The sequence below is a fragment of the Lycorma delicatula genome, chromosome 1 (genome assembly GCF_047948215.1).
Source record: "Lycorma delicatula isolate Av1 chromosome 1, ASM4794821v1, whole genome shotgun sequence".
Lineage (NCBI taxonomy): Eukaryota > Metazoa > Arthropoda > Insecta > Hemiptera > Fulgoridae > Lycorma > Lycorma delicatula.
The window spans coordinates 204,250,009-204,264,475 of NC_134455.1; positions in this window are offsets into that span (position 1 = coordinate 204,250,009).

Genomic DNA, 14,467 nt, shown 5'->3' on the forward strand with positions numbered 1-14,467 from the left:
TATTATTCTTTTCTACATCATTATCAGTTTGAAATACCAACCCGCCGGTTTGGTCAGTGGTGAACTCGTCATTACAAATCAGCTGATTTCGAAGTCAAGAGTTCTAAGGTTCAAATCCTAGTAAAGGCAGTTATTTTTATAAGAAATTTGAATATTACATCGTGCATACCGATGTTCTTTGTTGGTTGGGCTTCAATTAACCACATCTCAGGAATGGTTGATCTGAGACTGTACAAGACTATACTTCATTTACTTATAAATATAAATATATATATATATATATATATATATATATTTATATATATATATATATATCATTTATATACATAATCATTATACATATATATATATATATATATATATATATATGATTTGTAAGAAATATAATTTGTTTACATCAAAAATGAATTTAAATGTCAGGAAAAGATTTTTGAAAGTGTATGTTTGGAGTGTCGCTTTATATGGAAGTGAAACTTGGACAATCGGAGTATCTGAGAAGAAAAGATTAGAAGCTTTTGAAATGTGGTGCTATAGGAGAATGTTAAAAATCAGATGGGTGGATAAAGTGACAAATGAAGAGGTATTGCGGCAAATAGATGAAGAAAGTAGCATTTGGAAAAATATAGTTAAAAGAAGAGACAGACTTATAGGCCACATACTAAGGCATCCTGGAATAGTCGCTTTAATATTGGAAGGACAGGTAGAAGGGAAAAATTGTGTAGGCAGGCCACGTTTGGAGTATGTAAAACAAATTGTTGGGGATGTAGGATGTAGAGGGTATACTGAAATGAAACGACTAGCACTAGATAGGGAATCTTGGAGAGCTGCATCAAACCAGTCAAATGACTGAAGACAAAAAAAAAAAAATATAAATGAATTCTCATTCAGCCTCTGAAGTAATACCTTGCGTGGTTGCAAAGGCTAAAGAGAAAAATAAAAGTCAAAAGTTTCAAATACCACTTCTTTCCACCATGACAAACTGCTTTTCTTATTTGAGATAGATATTCCTTGAGAAAATGAAAAATGAACGGAAAAAATTCATCCAAAAGACTGAAATATGAAAAAGTATACGCAGTTAGAAGGGAATTTTAGTTTTGCAGGAAGTTTGGGGAAGTGAATTTGATGTTATCACTAATTAAGGTATTACATAAAACTGATTAAGAAATTATAGGAGATAGAACTTTACTAAAATTTTCCTTCTGATTTATGAAGACTAATTCTAATAATGAAATGAAGTAGCGTATGTTGACACACAAGTGACTCAGATTGACAAATTCCACTTTAATATGAAGCAAGTTGAAGGCTTTAAACTCATTAACAATGATAAAATGTGTTTAGTGTATATGATATAATCCTACAGATTTTTTTATCAATATTCAGCAGCTATGAAGAAAATATCAATGGTAATGTAAAATATTGTACTTTAATATTAAAACTATAAAATGGTAGAAAGCCTTATAATAATTTGCAATTTTAAATATACATTTATTGTAAAATGTTAATATAGTCATATCAGCTACACAAACCTTTTTTAGGATAATTTTTGTGTAATTTATAGAGTGCCTTAATAGACACACAACTCTGAATAAAAGTTACACCATATCAAAAGTAATTGTCGTAAGAATAATAAACGGAATCATAATTGCTATAGTAATAAAATAACATAATAATGTAATCAAGCACAATATAGCGGTTATCGTTTTATAACGAGGAACTATATTAATTCCAGGGATAACCAACTTTATTTATTCAACTAGAATAAGTGAATGAATCTTCATCGTAAAATACTTGCTATAAATTCAAAACTGAGAATTCAGCTAGCATTTGTTCAGGAAACAAAGACAAAGGCTTACATTGTGTAAAGCAGGATTCGTCTAAACGTTGTAATCTATGTAGAAAGGATTATCATAAAAGACAGAATTCACCGTAAACAGGAATCGAAAATTAAAACATAAATTTATTTGTATGTATAAACATACAAATACATACATGTATATGTATGTTTATAAATGTATAAACATACATTTTTTTTAAATGTATAAATACATCTATTATTAACAGAAAGCCCCCCTATATATTCTAAACTAAAAACGGTCAGTCTTACTAAAAAAATTTATATGAAATTTAAACCGAGGTGGCCAATTTGATTGTTAAACTGTTACTTAATTTGTATAAAAAAACTGAAAAGTTATCAAAGATAAGTGAAAAGGCCATTATTTAAATATAAAATAACAGTTATATCAATAAAAAAAAATACTATAAAAAGTGTTCCTATCTACGTTTATAAATTAAAAGTAATTATCGAAGACTAAAAATTATGTTATAGTTTATTATAAAGTATTATATAAAAATCCCAATGAAAAGGGAAAAATTAGTTTAACACCAGCCTAAAACAATCTTCAAATCAGATTGTCCTCCACGACCTAATATATGGTCATCCAGAGGACGGTAATCGGTCATGACAGGCAACCTGAATTGGACTTTTCCGGTGTTTAGACTGCTTTTAAGCAAATTTTTTACCAACTGGCATTATTTAAAACAATACTTATATATTTTTAGTCAGTTATTTTTTCTATTCTACAATCAATTTCAGGATTTTCTTTTATAGCGATTCGTAAATACTTTTTATTAAAATTTATCGCATCATTTTTTCTTATAAAATGTTTAGTTAAATTTTAAGTTTTTTTATATAAATTATTCTTTTTTTTATTCATGGTTTAGGCCCTAATTGGAGCAATTCTAGTAGATTTTGGGAAGATCATTTCTAGGAATTTTGTTTCTTTGCCCAATACTCTCATTCTTTTAGACCTCTGGATTTCTGTACGTCTGTAATACTGTAATTTATTTGTTTTGGAGTTCTGATTTTTAATTTTATTTTCTTGTTTATAAGGGTAATTTTTTCCCCTTTTCAAAATTTCTTCTTTTATAATTTTAAGTTTTTTTAGGTCTATTTATTTATCCAGTTGTTTTTAATTTTATTTTTCTATTGGTAGGTTAGTAATTTCTTGGTTAGCTTTTATTCTGATGACTATATAGAAAGTTACCCTTTTTTTCCTCAGGCCATTCAGTAAGTGTCCGTTCTCTTGATACGCTATTCGATATTTTCCATATACTATATTTGTTAATAATTGTTCTTAGAATTCTTCTTTCCACTTTCTGAAGCTCACCTGTTCTGTTTTTTGCGTCTAAGATTGACTAGTGTTTCACAAGCACAGATTACATCTGGTCGTGTTACTAAGCCGGTGGTGTATAGTGTCTAATTTTTTACCTTATCTTGAGGAACTTATTTTTTGTGTAAGCCTTATTAATTTCTGTACAAGAAGGAGTTTACTGATTATATTTGGATTGTTGATTTTTCATTTACGTTTTGTATATTATTCCTCCCGAAATACTTAAATTTGTCTATGGTTTTCATGACTTTTTTGCTATTAAGAATGATGTGATTTGGTTTATTCTTGGTGGTGGGCATTATTTCAGTCTTTTCATAGGAGATTTGCAATCCAAATTTCTCTGCTATGTTTTGGAGTGTTTATATTTGGTTTTTGGTTTCCTCTCAACTTTTAAAGCAACGCAAGATCATCTGCAAAAGCCAGACATTTTGGTTTCATTTGTTCCCCACTTTTGAGTCCTTTGTCCTGCTTTTTCCATTTTCTCATGATTTTTTCCAACACGCAGTTAAAGAAAAGCGGGAAAAGTCTGTCTCCCTGTCTTAGTCCTTCTTCATCTTGAATGGTTTGGAGAGCTCTCCTATAAATGTTATTTTAAAATTTGCTTTTTTAAATTTTGCTTTTATCAGATTTATTAATTTTTTTGTGGGATTCAAATTCTTTAAGGGTGTTAGTAAAGATTCTCTACAAACAAATGTTGTACCGCAGAAGTATACTAAATAAATTATTGCAACTACATAAATATGTACGTCGGGTAAACAGGACGTAGATTCAAATAAAAATAGAATCAACATGTAAAGTACACTAGAGAAACGTAGGTTTGAGAGCTATTTATTAAACGCAGATCATATGTTTAGCAGTATTATCAAGAACATAAATATTTTTAGTAAGATGATAAAGGACTATAACAAAAGGCCGTGTTTAACGGACTTGAGAGCGTAGGAAGTACAAATATAATAAAAATTACTCCCAATCAGGTTTTATTATATTAAGTGGAGAAACATGGGTTAAATGAAAAATCTTACGATCCAGAATACTATCTTCTCAATTTTGAATACTGATAGCAAAAACTTTAAATCGAATCGTAATGAAATAATAACAACCCTACCCATATAACAAAAGATAAATTAAGTCCATGAAGCCTTTAAAAGCAGTTCTATTTCTCTTTTCGAGAGATAGCTAATAAAAATAAAGATTAACACACTTTTAAGATCTCTTCCAGATTTTAAAGAAAATCAATTCTTTTTAATAGGATTCAAGATGGATCAAATTCAGTGTATGGTATTATAATATTGAACTAAATATATTTAATATTTTAATTGTATTTTATTGTGTTAAATAATATTTTATTTTAATTATATTTGATTTAATTATACTATGCTTTATTTAATATTTTAAACGATTCAAATACGAACGATTAAAGCAACTGTAATTTTACATATTTTGCATGATGTTTTACAGTATGATCGTTATTTTTGAGAAATTTTTAAAGTATAATATGAGAAAATATCTTCAACAAATACTTATTATAAAATATAATTGAAATTAAATAAATTTCATTGTTATTTCAAACAGAAAATAATTGAATTTCATTCAAGTTCTCCTAATAGTTGACTAATAGGTGACTGTATATCAGCTAGATTTTTAAAAAAAAATTAACATAGAATCTGAATCGCTCTCTTCAGTATTCTACACAGGATTATCGGAAAATTCTTGCTGTATTTTTCTCGAAATATTCTGTATTTCCTTATTAATAAAATAGTAGCAAAGTCGAACTCTTTATCAATGCTTAGGAAATGGAAATAATGTTTTTTTAAACTGCTGTAACCATTTACACCAAATCGAAGGAATTCTGTTGCAGTAAAAAAAGGTGTGACTATCACCCAAGAGTAATTTTTTATGTTATAGAATGCACTTGCTTAATGATTCCATGAATTACATACTCTACAAATGAATAATGTATCTAAAATCAAATTTTTTTTTCTTTTATTACAAGCAGTAAACTTTTCAAACAACTTATATAAACATATATATGTATGAATAAATTAAAAAAATAACACAAATTTAAACAAACCGTGTACAGTTTTTTTTTTAGATTCTGTGAAGGATAACGAAGTTACTACAAAAGTTGTTTAATGTATGCGTAAAGCATAGATGCAGCCTCTATGCTTCTTTTTTATTGATGTAGTATTTTCACTGATATTTATTTTCAGCTACTCACGGCAACTGAAAACTTGCTTTATACAGGTTCTTACCGGTTAACAACATTCTATATTACGTTACAAATATATAATGGCTAAATTAAACTTAATTTTCATGTAATGAATTTAGTTTTTACCGGAGAAAAAGTGTAATTTGTCCAACTAATATTTAATGTAAGTTTTTCAAAACGGACCAGTTTTTTCATAAATAAGATATCAAAATATTTCGGTTCGTCCAGTAATTATAGATACATATTGCTGGTAAAAAAATGACGAACCTTGGACACTATGTTGTCCAAATTTAAAAATTAAAACAAATTGTTTGGAGAATACTTCCCGGTATGTTGCAAGAAGAATTGTTGTTTAAAGGAGGCGCCAACGATCCCGTTGTTACTTCGTCGTGTAGGCTATTGACGTTGCTGCCGGTAATTGATAAGGTCTTCGAAAAGGTTCTGTACCTGCATATAAATAAGAGGCTGATCTCAGAAAGCTTATTAATGGAAAATCAGTACTTGTTTCGCACTGGAAAGAATACCGAGCATGCTATACTTCGCGTAATGAGTGTGGCACGAGGTAGCGAGGAGGAATATGTCCTGGAAATTTTCCTGGACATCTCCGGTTCGTTTAATAACCTGTGATGGTCTTCTGTCGTTTAATTGCAAAAGAGACAATGCAATGCTAGTGAACTGCGAGTGATGCAAAGTTATTTCAGACATCGGATGTGCTGCTCCGCGAGGGTAGGCAAAAGATAAACAAGACGCTGTCTAAGGGTTGTCCTCAGGGAAGTGTGTTGGGTCCATTGTTGTGGGTGGAGTTTGATTCCCTTCTGCGGCTGAGATTGCCCGACGGGTGTCTCATCATGGCTTATGCCAACGATGGGCTTCTACTGGTAGAAGGAAGCTCGCGGAGGGAGGTTGAATACAGAGCCACCCAAGATACTTGAGTTGTAGGGTCATCAACATAAGATGATGTTCAGCCTGGAGAAGACCACGATGATGCTTCTTAAAGGCCGTTTGGCAGTGAGGCGTCAGGTTCGTGTTTCGATATTAGGCCTTCGTATTAAATATGTTCAAATTCAAAAGTACCTCGGGGTGTTTCTTGACGAGAAATTGCACTTCACGAAGTATCTTAATTACGTCACAGAGAAGGTCTGTCGCACCTTCTCTGGTATTCGACAAGTGGTCAATTCTGATTGTGATCTTTATTTTAAAACTATGAGTATCCTGAATAAGGGTGTGTCCGAATCAATTATGCTACATCCGTGCTCGTTTGGGCGGATAGTCTAAAATCTAAAAGCTATCGAGATATATTGTTAAGAGCTCAACACCTTATATTATTAACGGCAACGTGAGGTTACCGTAATGCTTCACGAGAAGAGGCAATCTTGGTGATTGCAGGCGTGAAACCTATAGATTTAATTGTGTCAAACAAGCAGCAGTGCTATGTTGCCAAGAAGTCAGATGAATTGACTTCAGAAAAAATTCGGGAGATAAAACGGTATGGTAATGCTTTATGGCAGGACAAATGGGATGAGGCAGAGGGTGAGCATTATACGCATGATCTCTTTCCATACGTTTTTGGGTTGCGGGCGCTCCTTAGATTCACCCTAAAAGGTATGTGACGCAATTTCTTTCTGGTCATGGCGTCTTCCGAGACAGACTGCAGCGATTTGGCCTAGTGGATTCACATGTGTGTCTAGATTGTGGATAACTAGATGACACATACCATGTAATTTACGAATACGTAAAATACAAACTTATGCGCACGGAGACTAATTGTCGGTTCGATATTACATCTCCGAGAGAATTGGAAAAACCGGACCGAATGGATAATCGTTGAAAATTTCATCGGGTGCCTTGCATGAGAACGGATTGCCGAGAGAATTTAGGGTTCCACCTGGTCTTTCCTGTGTTTTGGTTTTGTTGTTCTTGTGTTATAAGATTTGAGGTTTTTGTAGTGTTTTGTTAATGGGTAGATAGCTGAATTAATTTCAGTTACTTCATTTCATTTAGTCTTGTCAAAGATTCGACATAGATATGTTTTGTTTTAAAGAGTTCATTTCCTAGTAGTACATCGATGGGAATATCACATGGAGTATTCGCATCGGTGACATCCTGATTGAGACAAGAACAAGACTGAGAGATGCCTTTTGCCGAGGTTCTGAAGATGACCTCCGTTAAAGCCCATAAGGGGTAGATTTGGAGGGATGGCCTGGCGACCGAAACTGCCACAAGGAGGGTGTCTTTCCTTACGAGTCAGGATGTTCGAAACTTACGATTTAACTGAAAGTAAGTAATTTCTATCTACTTTTAAAAATAACGTTTTCATGGTTTGCTTTTGCTTTAAATTACTTGAAAAACCGCACTGCTACTGTCACGTTGTTCGTTTCCTTAAGTTGTATTACTTCACTTTTTAAGGAAATCTAGAGGTTACCAAATTAAATGATACAGTTAACATAGAGCAAGCAAATAAGATTAATTTCAACCCGATCTAATGCCACGGTGCGCTTTAAGACATACAAGCCCAGTGTCGGTAGTTTATTGTTATTTTTTATTTTACCATCCTTCCTTTATCTATTACAAAGGAAGTCGATAGACATGAAGGCTAATTGGACGCATTCAGTAATGGGTGTTGCACGGAATGGAGATCTTTATTTTCATTATTACAAGGGCTATATAAATTTTTCAGTGATATTTTACATGTACGTTGTCTATTTTTTCTATGCTAGGAAGGAACATTTTCCCAATTTTAGAGTATTCCAATAGAACGTAATAAAAATAAAAGTTTAGTTATTCCCTAGTTGTGTTTTTTTAATTATTACAATGTTAACTTCGGTTGTATTATTTAAACCGGAAAGTTTACACGGTTAATCACGTGAACATGTGTAGGTAATTTCAGATGAAATAATATATGTATATCATAACCTTATTCATAGTGGCAATTGACTTAAACAGATACTCAAGTAGTTATTTTCTTTATCAAGTAATTATTTACTTCATCATTAATGCGTAATATTTTTTAATTAAAAAAAGTTAATATTTACGTCAAATAATTTTATCTCAACATTGGTCTACAAAAAAATACCGTTTAAAATTTGATATGGATTTAACGATTTTATCACTTCATTTATGCGTTCTGATGTATAGTTGGTTTAATTCGTCATGCAGATTGAAATTCGTGTCTAAGAATATGATATAAAATTTTAGTAGAGTGTGATATATTACGTAACTAATATATGTATATAGTCGAGTCAGGAAATTTCCATTTAAAAGGTCAGAAAACATTCCACCAGGAAGATCATAATCCAGAAACTACATTTATTTTTATTTATTCAATCCGCTTACTAAAAAATTAAGCCATAACAGATACATTTAATTTTTTAATTACCTAATGGTAACTTTTAAAAAAAACTTAATTTTTTTAAAAACTTGACTCAGAAAAATGATTATACTTTAAGGAGATAAGCAAGTATTATCAAAATTGTTAATTATGGTGCAGATTTCGTGTATTTACCAAACCGTGAACAGGGATCCAAAGAGTAAGTGAACTACAAATTATAGCAGGACTCAACATAAATAAATGTATAAATTAAACATATAATAAAAGCAAACATATTCAGAATATCTGAATTTAAATTATATGTATTGTCTTTACTTTACTTTCGATAGTAATTATTAAAATAATATTTTTTTATAAAATTTAAACTAACTTATTACCACGATTAATACACAAGTCATTAACATGTACCGTTAACAAAGTAATATTATTATTGTGATATTAAAAAATAAAAAAGAATAAATAAACAGTAATAGGGTGATTACAAAAGAAATATACACTTTCGACAGCTTATTAAAAATTTATTTTTTAAGAGGTGAGATGATTACTTAAATGATTATATAAATGAATTCTATAAGTTTTTATTTCTAAATTTTCAATGTGTGTATTACGACAGATACCAACACGGTAGGTGAATCGTCCCAGACACGTACAAGCATATGCCGGTCAATGGTAGCCATAGCATTTGCGATGCGTTGTTTTAAGTTATCGATATCAATAGGCGGTAAAAAACTTTGTGTTTCACATAACCCCATAAGAAGTGGTAGCAAGGCGTTAAGTATGGACTATGTGGTGGCCAATGCTTAAACACCATGTTTTCCTCACTTGCACGGGCAATCCATCATCTGAGAAGGCGTTCATCCAGATAATTTATGACCTGTAAGTGCCAGTGAGGCGCAACATCATCTTGTACAAAAACGAAATTGTCACTATCTTCATTGAGTTGAGGCATTTGCTATTCACTTAAAATGTCCAGATAAATTACTCCGATTACTGTCACTTCGTGAAAAAAGAACGGTCCGTATACCCTTTCACGAGATACAGCGCAAAACACGTTAACTTTAGGGTAATCGCGTATAAGTTGTAAACCTTCTCTTGGGTTTTCTGTACTCCATATTCTTACATTATGTCTATTAACTTTTCCACTAATTTGAAGTGTACATTCATCACCGAAAATCAGACGATGAAAAAAGCGATCGTCATTTTCATAACCTGCAATTCCACACAAACATATTTACGTAAGAATTTATTGTCGACATTTAAACTTTGAACTAACTGTATTTATGAGGCGGCATTTTCAAATGTTTTCGCAGAATTTTCCACACAGTTAGTAGAGGAATTTGTATTTCTAAACTTGATGATCTAGTCGATTTGCCTGAGCTACGTTGATACGCATCACGAACACGATCAATTTGTTCTGAAACAGGAGGTCTTCCAGCACTTTTCTATTCCAGTACTCCATACTATTTATTCCAGTCATAGATTGATTTTTCTTTTTGGTGGTGACTTGCCATATTTTGTTCTGAAACGTCGCTGCACGACAATAACCGAGTCTGTTTTGGCTAATTCGAGCACACAAAAAGCTTTCTGTACTGCAGTAGCAGCCATCTTGCCAGACTGCTATCATGCCGCAACAATCACTAACATTAGCAGTAGAGCAGACATATCAACATAAACTTTTAAAAAAATCGCTGTAAAACCATATATATCATTTACTGTATTCACGAACACCAGTTTAATATTTATAAGCTATCTAAAGTGCACATTTCATTTGTAATCACTCTATATAATAAAAAGTAATAATATTAAACGAAATAAGTGTGTGTGTGTGTGTGTGCTACATCCGGCATGACAGATCGACCCGCCGGTTGGATCTTTCTTCCGTGCCTGCCTCTAACTCTCAGAGTAAGATAACCAGGCCCGACTATGTCGTTCCCGGGCCTCACCCCAGAAGCCGGGACTCGGTCTTTACGCCAATGCCTCTAACGGGGATACCCCAGAAGGGGCAGCCCCACTGGGACTCGGGCTTTTTCAGCGCGGGGGTGTTGGAGTTTTCGTGTCTCAGCACCACCACCCACCTACTCTAGCATGGTCGAACGGTGGCTCCGCAGGGAGCTGGCCATCACTCTTACACTCCCCCTCCCAATCTTTCGTGACGACTCTCAGAGATCCTCATTTGGACGATACACTCCCCTTAGTCTGATGGCCTTTGATGCTACATATCACGCACGTCGCAGGCGCTGTACAACCCGCTCGCCGGTGATTCGACCTTCCTCAGTTGTAACAGAGCTGTGACCTGTCGGTCCCCGTACAGGTCGCCAAAATGTGCCCCACGGTCCAGCACCGATAACATCCGTTCTCATCCTCCCGGATGACCGCCCTACAATGGATCCATCCGATTTTGATCCTCCCTTCCGTCATACGTTTATCCGCTGATGTTAAAACTTAGTTGACTAAATGTAAAAAAAAAAAAAATTATTTATATATATATATATATATATATATATATATTGCCTATGTCCGTGGCGTAGTGGTAGCATCTCCGTCTTTAATTTGGTGATCCAGGGTTTGAATCCCGGTCAGGTATGACATTTTTCTCACTCTATAAAATTAACTTATTATCCATTGCTAACTGTAAGTGGGCATAAGCCTGTTGATATTGTGAAAAATACATCATCTGAATTGCAGTGAATAATAAAGAAGTATTGATTTTCAGAAGTACTTTAAAAGTTAATTAATATAAATTAAATAAATAAAAAATACAGTTTTAATTCAATTAAATTCAAAATAGAAATAATCTAATAAAATTAATTTTTTGTATACACTTCTGTATTGTCTATTGAAAATCCTGCTAACTGGTTCCAGTTGGTACATGCCAAAAATATATTACTCAGTAATTATATAATTACCCAATAATATATGTTATTATTAAAAATATATATTGGTTAGTACCAGTTCTAATCGGTAATTCTAATATTAGTTACAACATAACATAGTAATATGTAAAACAGTTTACATTAAAAAAGAATTTTAATAAAGATTTATTAAACTACTATTTTATAACTTTACACAGTTTTTAAAATAAACCAGTTTTTTAAATCAAAAATATAAATAATACAACTATCAAAAAAAGCATTAATTCAATTTAAGATTATAAATTCGACTTAAGTGGAAAATATCTGTAAGTAACGCAGTATTTTTTTTGTAGTAAAATTTTTAATTATTTTTTCTTTTAATAAATGTTTTAATTTATATATATATATATATATATATATTGATACATTTTTAATTCGTTTATTTATAGTCGCATCAACAATTAAAGTCATTAGCGACTTATCAGAGTTATATAACTCTACCGGTAACTGTGTAGTCTTGAACAAACTCAGGCCGGCCATTCCTGAGACATGGGGTTAATTGAAACCCAATCACCAAAGAATACTGGTATCCACGATCTAGTATTCAAATCCTAAAGCAACTGCCTTTATTAGGATTTTAACCTGAGAACTTTGATTACAGATTCTAATCAGCTGATTTACGACGTCAACGTGTTTACCACTTGACCAACCCGGTGGGTTATATTTATATTTTATTAATTGTAATTATAAATAATCGTTATAAACAATTGTTATTAATAATTGTTATTATAATTAACAATTATTATTATATTAATAATTATTAATTATTTATAAATTTATATTTATACATTTTAATTTATAATTTATGACTTTTTTTTAATTTTTATCATAAAATTCCTTCATGATATTGCTAGTTAAATGAAATTTTAATTGAGATAATAAAAGAATACTGTACTTGCCTATTAATAACCAGACATGGAATGACGTAAATTGGTTGGATTTGGGAATGGAAGAAAACAGGAGGGAGGTTACATCAGAATTAAAAAAATGGGTATCTTCAATTCAGCATTCATTTAAAGGGACGACGCTTAATACCTGTTAGAAAGTAACAGGTATTCGTTATTTTTATTACAAGTCAGATTTTTCAATAAATATTAGGCCCTCTTAGAGCCAAGTAATAATTTAATGTAATTCTTGGTGTGGAATATTAGTTTTGTATATTTTCAAAACGGTTCTGTGAAGACAATCAAAATGAATTATTGTTTTAAGAAGGTAACATTTTAGTATTATTTACTGTATCAGTAAGCAAGAGACAATATTAAAAATTAAAAAACACGACTGCTAAAAAAGAACATGACTGACAAACATTGCTCTTTAATGTAAGATAATTACCAGTATACGTAGGATAATTAAAGAGCGTGCGGGTGACAATTTTGTATATAGTAAAATTATTTTTTCAGATTTCTTAAATTTATTTAAACATATAAATATATTTATATACTCTATGACATTCCCGGTCACGTAAGAATTCCAATCCGGAGTTATATATCTAAATCGGTTCAGCCGTTGAACTGCTACGGTGGAACAGACATACATACACTCTAAATACATTACACTCCTTTTTCGGCAGACATATAAAAAAATTTATAGTATTTCAGTATATTTCCTAAAGGATGAAAATTCAATTGTTGCCTTCTAAGTTAGTCATACCTTTAAAGAGTGATATACTATATATATGATTTACAACCGATTTAGCACAAATTTTGCCGTTTTTCATAAATTCCAGATGTATGTTTTTCTACATAACTCTACCAAACCTTAATTTTTATTAATTTTTTTATTTTTAGTAAATGCCTTATTTAACTATAAAATTGAAAAAAAAATCAAGGAAAAATTATTTGAAATACTAATTAAGATCAATAATACATCTGACTTCAGATAAGTCTGTAGCCATTTACTATTTTGTGATTTGCTAGTATGAGATATATTACTATTTAAACAGTGACTTTCTTTTCATTTAAAACTACAAAAATAATTTTAATATTTAGACAAATATAATATATGACATATATAATAATATAATATATGTCATATAATATATGACTGAAATAATACTAATACTAGCGTTTTATTTATTTTCAGGATCTATAGTTTTTATAATTATCATAAATAAATTAATAACAGAAATAATTACTAGACACTAAAAGCACGAAATTTTTGTTTTAACACTCACTTCATTCGGTATTTTCATTAATTATTTAGAAAATTAACTTTTCTACCAGGAGTAACTTTTTATTTATTTTGGAAACAAAATTTTACACTTATTCAAAATTAAATATTAATATGGTACTTTTAAATTCATTTTTCAAAACATAAGGATCTTTTTCATTAAAATATCAAATTTTTAGGATTTATACAATCTTTTCAAGTTTTTTTTTTAAAATTGCTCCCTGTTTCCAAATGTAATTATTAATTCTTTCATAAAATTGCCTTTACAACATTTGAATTACTTGTTAGGCTTTCACGCTTCAATTAAATGGAATATCTTTCAGGAAAAAATAATAATAGATTGTACTGAACCAGCTAATTATTATTCCGCTTCATTCAAATGATGTGCTGTCCACATAAGAAGGTACAACATTTAAAAATTTATTTGTTTAATCTTAGCCATTTTTTACGTTAAACCATTTAATTAGTGGTTTTTTCATAATAACTCTTAAACTGCACGTAGATGAAGGATGGCGACGGGAGATGGACGAACTAACAGAAGGATAATTTGATTAATGAAGAAGATTCACTGTTTTATTTTAATAAAAGTAAAGAATAACTTTTTATTTTTTGTTAATTTTATAATATAAAAATAATATTCAGTCCTGTTAACAATTGAAATAGGTGAGAACTAATAAAC